The sequence below is a fragment of the Bactrocera latifrons genome, unplaced genomic scaffold (genome assembly GCF_001853355.1).
Source record: "Bactrocera latifrons isolate USDA-ARS-PBARC rearing strain unplaced genomic scaffold, ASM185335v1 scaffold_30, whole genome shotgun sequence".
In the NCBI taxonomy this organism is placed as follows: Eukaryota; Metazoa; Arthropoda; class Insecta; order Diptera; family Tephritidae; genus Bactrocera; species Bactrocera latifrons.
In genome coordinates this window covers 1,945,509-1,953,462 of record NW_017536630.1, presented here as the reverse complement: position 1 = coordinate 1,953,462, position 7,954 = coordinate 1,945,509, and the positions used below count along the sequence as shown (strand labels likewise).

The 7,954-nt window shown below is 37.9% G+C and overlaps 1 non-coding gene across 1 annotated transcript; it reads left to right on the top strand.

Moving 5' to 3' along the window:
* Nucleotides 1-6,995: 6,995 nt before the first annotated feature.
* On the top strand, nt 6,996-7,067 carry Trnaa-cgc. The gene has a single exon. It is a non-coding gene; the product is annotated as a tRNA-Ala (tRNA).
* Nucleotides 7,068-7,954: the final 887 nt, after the last annotated feature.

Genomic DNA, 7,954 nt, shown 5'->3' with positions numbered 1-7,954 from the left:
GTGGTGTAACTTTCAATCGGCTGCGATATCTTGTCAGAACCGATTGGATCCTTCCTTTATATCTCTTGTAACGTGTAAAACTTGGCGTTGAAGGTTTGTCAAGGAGGACGATGCCATTGATGTCGAAAAAGACAGAGCATCATTTCAATTTGAATTTGGTCATTCTTCCCTGTTTTGGGTGAGGAAAGGCCTTCGTGTGCCACTGGGAAGATTGCTTCTTTGTACCTGTGATTACGGTATTTGAAAATTCGGGGTCACTTTCACACATATTAAAATTTTCTTGGTGTTATCGGCTTGCACCACTCACAGAAACATGTCGCGCGAAAATATTTGTTCTGATTGTTCAGGTGCGGCAGAAGGAAATCAGTCCTATTACTTTCCGGACAAACTCTGTACTTTTCTTAAATAAACGCAATAATGTTTAACTACATCCACGTTGAAAACCATTATCCCGCATTTTAAAACAGTTGGGTTGAAAACCGTAAGAGGGGCCTATGATTCCATTATTATTCCAAACTTGCATTCAAAAGCTGCTGTCCCTTTCAGAATATCCCAAACGTTTAAAGCTTAAATAACAATAGAATTTTGCACTCAAATATTTATGTCGAACTTTATGCCCGAAAATGTGTTTTACGGGGACCTGTTTTCCGCTATTTTGATTTAAAGAAAGTTATCATAACTTGGTGAATATACTACCTGAGCGAAAAATAAATTGTTTGAACGATTTAAAAGCGGTTATTTTGTCGTAGAAAATGAATAATATCCTGTGCCGCCATTGTATAATACAAGGTTCCAATTCAAGATTCCCTATTTTTTTAAAGAAAAAAGAATTAATTATCATTCGAAAGAACCTTCTTTGTTATTTATTTTTTGAAGATTTTCTCTTTCAAATCATGGCCGCCGCTACGTCTCAGATGGTCCATCCGTTGAGTCAATTATCGATGAATCGTTCGAGTTTAGACTTTACATATCCCCACAAGAAAAAGTTTACCGATGTGATATCATATAACCTTGGTAGCCAATCGACCGACCTAAAGCATGAAATTATCTGCTTACGAAAGGGTTTTTCAATAAATCCATTGATTGATGCGACGTGTTGGGAGTGGTGCTGCCTTGTTAAAAATAAATGTCGCGAGATGAAGAGCTTAAATTTCGGTCATCAGATAGCCGATTATCATGGCGACCGTTAGTCATTGACATTCTCACCGGCATAACTGTTGTATAAATATGGACCGATTATTCCACGGGCTCACAAACCGCACCAAACCGTCGTTTTTCTTGACGAAATAACTCTTGAATCTCTTCAGGTTGTTCTTCGTCATAGTTTAGTTTATTTATATATCCTTTGAGTTAGAAATGGGTCTCATTGCTGAACAAAATTTGGCTCGAAAACGTTGGATCTTCTTGGAACTTTTCAAGAGCCCATAGAGGAAAGCAGTCGAATCGACTCTCCACGGTCTGGAAAGCTTTTGGCCTAACATTTTGGCTAATACAATATTAGTATATTTATTGATTGTTTTACAGAGGAATTCCGATAATTAAATTAGTTTGCTCAGCTTAGAGAGAGTGCTAATAGTTTTTAGTGACTTTAGAGTCGACATTAGTGAACTCTGGAAAATCATTCTGGTAACACATGTAATGATGTTAACCACTTAATTATATTTTACGGTAACCCACATGAATTATTGAAATCTTTTCTGGCGTTTCCTTGTGGCATCCCTGAACTGGGTGCTGCATTTGCATAAAGCCATAATTAATGATACTGAAAATATTTCAATCCCACGCCACAAAAAATTATTGAGATATAAAACTTGAAATAAACTTACTCACATATTCCTCGTACACAACGAATCAATTTACAATAGTTTTCATTGCAAGCAAAGTGTTTCTTGATGAAAATGAAAATGCAAATAACAACTCAATCTCAAATCAACAGTATTTATGTGATTTTTCACAAAAAGCAATAGTTGTAATTGAAAAGGAAACAGATAAGAAGCAATATAACAATCGTAAAAAATCGCTACAAGTACTTAGATTACAGTTTCACAATTCGTAAAAACGCCAAGCTGAGGCATAAATATGTCTATGGTATGTACCGTAAAATAAAACATATATATATATGTACATCCATATACATTATAAAATGTGTAAATGTATTTATACATGTACATGTTTGTAGAGTTGTGGGCCCACAAATACTTGTAAGTGTGTCTACTTCAGACAGATTAAACTGCCAAATACTCGCATTTTGTTGGCACTCGTGTCCGACATGCAAATTATCAAAGCCAATTTGAGTAGTAATTGCCCATTGCAATCAAATCTACATCAAAAGCATACCAGCAAATCAACACCATTTTGCACCACAAAGCCAAAGCCAAACCATATCCCAAGCATCTCTGCTTTTCGCTACAATGGGTCGGTGAAACGTTGAAAACGAGCCAACAACGCAACGGCTCACCAAGAGGCGATAGTGTACCAACCACACTCGTTAAGGTACAGTGTTTAAATTTGAGAAAATATTGGAAAAGCTATTTTGGCAAAAATAGGGAGTCTTAAGAACAAAAAGCTTTGAAAACTTAAAAGAATATTGTGTTAGTAGCTTAGTTAGTTTCAGAAAGCGGTCTTTAACAGCTGCTTTTTGGGATATTTTCCAATTAAACACGACTCAAGAATATTGATAAGATAACTTTTAATCAAATGCCAAATGAAATTATTATGAATATTCTCGGTAAAATCTAACAAGTAAATGAAAATGTATAGGTATTAATAAAAGTTTTGTGCTTGTGCCAAATATCTTAAATTTAACCAAATAAGAAAGGAATAAGTTCGGGTGTAACCGACCCTTACAACTTAATAGAACCAAATCCGTCGAAATACCTTATGAACTTGGTGTTGTTAAAACTTTATATTAAACTACATTGTCTCATATACATATGTGTTATAAAGACGACGGGAAGTTTGAAAATGTATATGGGGTCTATAGAAATTATTCAAACCATTTTTGACACAAATAACTATTTTTTCCGTACTTCAATAAAGATTGACCAATATTTTCCGTAAAATGTCAGTCTAATGCAAATGGTTCACATATTAGGCACCTTGGTTCTTGAAGAGTTATATTCTGATAATTTTGTCCAAAAAATTAAATACCTTAAGATCATAATTGATTCTTGATTTATATACTGGAAAGTGAAAAAAACAGGTGCAATTTAAAGTTGTGTATGGAGTTGTCTTGGCAAATGTGAAGATATCTTGTCGAACAAAAAAGTTTTCTATAAAAATACGTGATTTTGATCTTTTACTTTGTATGCCAGAAGTTCTAATGTGTGCAAAACTTTAGAATGATATCTCGAAAACTGATAATTTTGCTCGCATCCAGATGGACAGTAAGACAGATTATTATACAAGGACTTGAGAGTGCTTCTTAAGGTCAGTCGCACTAAATGGTGAAATCTCTATTAACTATGTATGTTGGGCTAAGTGAGAGCTTTCCTGCCTGAAATCTTTGTCTCGAATTAATGGCGAACGGTGTTCTCGAAGTATCACTTAACCGTCATGTAATTTGAACTAATAAAATGCTTAATTATTAAGGACCAAATTCCAAAGAATACTTAGCAATTTCCATGTCACTGTACACCTATAGTCCATAACTGAAATATTCTTAAATTCCGATATGCCCGCTACCACTGTGAAATCGAACAAGTCAACCATCAGTGCGTCAGCCAGTCTATCCATTGCACCACTGTTGGCCCGCTTTGCAAATTTCGTCCGCCTGTCAGTCTATTCAAACGTCGCCACGACTACTAGTCTATCTGCCAGTCTTGTTGGCCTTTCAACCGAATGTCTATCCGTCTGTTTGTCTGCCAGATTTTCGTTGGTCTATATGTTTATTAAAAGGAAAAGAAATAAAACTGCAAATGACGTTCGAGCTGCTGTCGTTGTGGTGCTGCTACTCAAGCCCGATGATTCGGCGCTCGGCTGCTGAGCTGCTGTCCAAAGTGTCGGCGCACATCAACGCTGACAAGCGCTGTCAGTTGTGCTCTGAATGAAGCAAGCTGAATAAGATAAGCGTAGCTAGCTATGTACATATGTATGTATGTGTGTAGAAGTGTTTTTAGTCCCTCTCATTCGCTAACACTTTGCACTTATTCCGAATTATTTCGGTGGTCTTTTTATTTTGCAGCTTTTTTCATTTTTTTTAACGAGGAAATTCGTGTAGTCGTATATTGAATGCACGCAGAGGTCTGTTCGTCCGTCCAGCTGTCTGCCCGTTTGTGTGATCTAACCTCGCATTTGCACATTTGCGAAAAAATGCTTTGCATGCCACTGCCATTGCCGTTGCTGACACAATGCTGATGACGTTGGCGGTTGCTTGACTGGCTGCTTGGCTGGCTGGTGACGGCTGATAGGTGATGGTGGCTGATGCTTGATGGGCACCGAGAGATGTTTGATATGCGCGCGAATTGTAGCTGCCGCTGAGTGTTGATGCCACACATTGTTGTTGTTGCTGCTGCTGCTGTTGGTGCAGTGGTTGCAGCTCGCTTCATACCGCTTGACGTTTGACAGTTGACGGTTGATGCCTGATGTAAAAGTGAATGAGCCATGAATCACATCAGACATCTTTTAATTAAAACGAACAACATTGTTTCCTTCGCCTGTTGCTGCGATCACTTTGTAGTGCCTGTTAGTGTAGTGCTGCCGACTTTATTTCGAAACGAGTATGAAAATATGCAAAATTATGTATTATTGTGCAAATATTTAGCATTTTACTAAATATATTGGCGCTGAGGAGTTGTGTGAATATATAATTAAATGTGAGTCGAAAATATTATTTCATAATGGTTAATAGAAAATACTTCGTAAACCTATGTAATGTTATAGCTACGTGACGCGAACGCCAGTGTGCAAGACTAATTAAATTAAAAGTTTTTCCATTCCATTTATGCAAGAATCCAATCTACCCGAAAACCGAAAGCACGTTTCTCTGATTTCGCTCTTTGAGTTCCTCATCGTTCTTGACGATGTCTTCAACAAATCACTAACTTGCAAATATGGTCGTGGAATCTCTAGCATACGCGGATGATATCCTTTGTTATCTAACAAGAAATCGCATTTCCAGTCGAATTTAGAAGAACTCTTTTAGAAAGCAGATCTGGGATGCCTTTCCTTCCTAGCTCATCAGCTTTGCCATTTCCTGCGATTCCACTCTATGTCATACCAGTCTTATCACAAAATGCTATTGATAGTGAGGTTAGGCACTCCTTTTTTGGTGAATGTGACTTCTCTGAAGAAGGCCGCACTCCGGAGCAGCAGATCCTCTGCTATCTTAATGGCTGTAACCTCGGCTTGGAAAACACTGCAATAGTCACGAAGTTTGAAGCTGGAGTTGATAGAGAGCTCCTGATAGTAAAGCCTTTCACCATCATTCCCAAACCTTTTCCGAATGACAATCGATGCCTTTTTTGCTCTCTTTTCGATATTCGGCTTCTATGATAGTTTCCCTTACAGGATGAGCCCTAGATATTTCATTGGATGCGGCGGTTACAAACGGATCTTTTCCATTAGCAGCCGCGGTGCCACCGGGATCTTGTATAATCTAGTAAAGAAAACCATATCGGTTTTACTTGATGGCTGATGGCGAGACCGATTACGACAGTCCAATTTGCTACGACGCTGACATACCCCTGCGTTAACTCATACTCGATACTCAGGAACATTAATTTGACTATAAATGCTACACCGTCTTCACGGACAATCACCAGTTATCCACAATTCTCAAGGTGTTAGCGACCAGGAACCATAGCAGAGGAGAGAGAACTTCACCTTGAGGGGTGTAAGACCATCCATTTCAGTAACGAACGTTCCCTCAATATCGAGGAAGGTCCCAACAGCGAAATCTTTAACCATAATGGTTTCCTAAAGCCATGACACGATAGTATGCAAGGCAGAGGAGGAGAGGCTGATGGATGTAAAATCCATGGCCGTAACATGGGGGAACTACCACTCTCTGGGATGAAGGCAACTCTGACTCACCAGTCTAGTGCAGTCCGCATAGATAGGTGTCAACCAGCTGCATGACACCTTAACAACCTACTGCAGATGCACTGGTATGATACCATCCGTCCAGGGACTTGAAAGGTTTGAACGAATTGATCGCCCAGGTCAACTGACGTTCATCCAGAAGGTCGACAATATTCGCCTGTCCGTCCGTCTGTCTGTATATATGTGAAATAGTCTCTCAGTATTTGAGATATTGTTCTGCAATTTTGCACCCGGTCTTGCCTCACCAAGAAGCTGCTTATTTGTCGGAACGGTCGATATCGGGTGACTATAGCATATGTATAGCTGCGAAATAATTTAACCGTTAACAACCTACTGCTTGTATATCAAGCTTTTTTATTTGAGTACACTAAATTTGGTAAAAGTTATTGTATTCTAGGGAAACTTTTTTTGTGAGCCGTGCAACCCAAGTTAGCGTTTACTGTTTTTTTATGTTATTAAATACAATATATTGTTCGATAAAATGTGCTTCAGCCTGATTTCCGAAGCGCGCTTGCCAGTAGAGAGTAACGTTTGTGCACAATTATTCTAAAAATAATCAACAAAAACAATTTCATATAATAATTAATCTCTCCGCATATTGCCAGCTGATAATACGCTCTCTGACGCTCATTGTTCACACACTGTCCAGCAATACCAATTCAAAGCAACAACAAAGTTGGCATGAATGTATCTGTTGCTTTTGCTATATTCTTTTACAAATATTATTTTGTTTTTAAGTTTTTTTTTTACTTTTGTTCAAGCGTATTTCCCGCAGTTCGTGCCAAACTCTCTAGCGCAGCGACATACATGCGTATGGGGCTAATGGATTTTTGTTTAACAACAAACGGCGATTCATTCATTACACCTTTTGGTACGCTTACTCATCATATTGTTTAAACAACACGCTTGCCGGTGAAGCTATTTACTACCTTTTGATAGCTATTTGTGTTCATGGGGGTGTAGCTCAGTGGTAGAGCGCTCGCTTCGCATGTGAGAAGTCCCGGGTTCAAACCCCGGCACCTCCATTTGTACTAGTGTGGAATGGGATTAGTATTTCTCTACTCCCATTCCACCCGTGCGATAACATTTATGCGCACACTACTAGACTACAGTCCAATATTTTGAGTAGCTCTTTAGGTGGAATTGCTTTAAAAGGTTTTTGCTTAGAAAGCACTTTGTATAATCGTGAATAATGAACACATTTTCGTAAACTAATTCGGAGCAAAATTGTGTTATTGATAATTCTTCAAAACTAAATTTGGAGTATATAACACTGTGCTCAGATTGAAAGGTGAATTTTTAATTTATCGTCTGTTTTTCGAATCGGTAACCTTTTTCTTTTTGTAAGTTGGTAGTAATATTAGTGACTTGTTTGCTAAATTTCATGTTAAAAATTTGTATTAGTATTTGAGCATCGTTTTGTGAGGCTCTAAAAGTGCATTCTTCAATTTTTACGATGGCTGATTTTATTGAAGAAAGAAGTGCCATAATGAACCAACACCACATTCGGCTGATTTACCTTCGTTTAACTTCTGGCTATTCAGCAAATTCACATGACTACTCCGAGGACACCGTTTTGACTCAATTGAAGATATAAAAGCTGAATCAAAGAAGGCTCTGATAGCATCACGACGGAGGATTTTTCCAAGTGACTGGAAAATTCGTTGGCAGTATAGTTATGATTACACTAGTTAACAGTCATCTAAAGGCTGTTTTGTGTTGCTTAATATCTCGCCATTTTATGTTCAAAACTTACTTATCTCATTTTATATTGCAATAGTGTCAACCTTTCTAACGTAACATAATAGATCATATGTACTTTTGCATCTTACTTGGATTATAAGCAATTACTTATATTGTGGTATTTTATGCATTTATTCTCTTCTCTCTCTTGTGGCTCATGTCTTTTTTT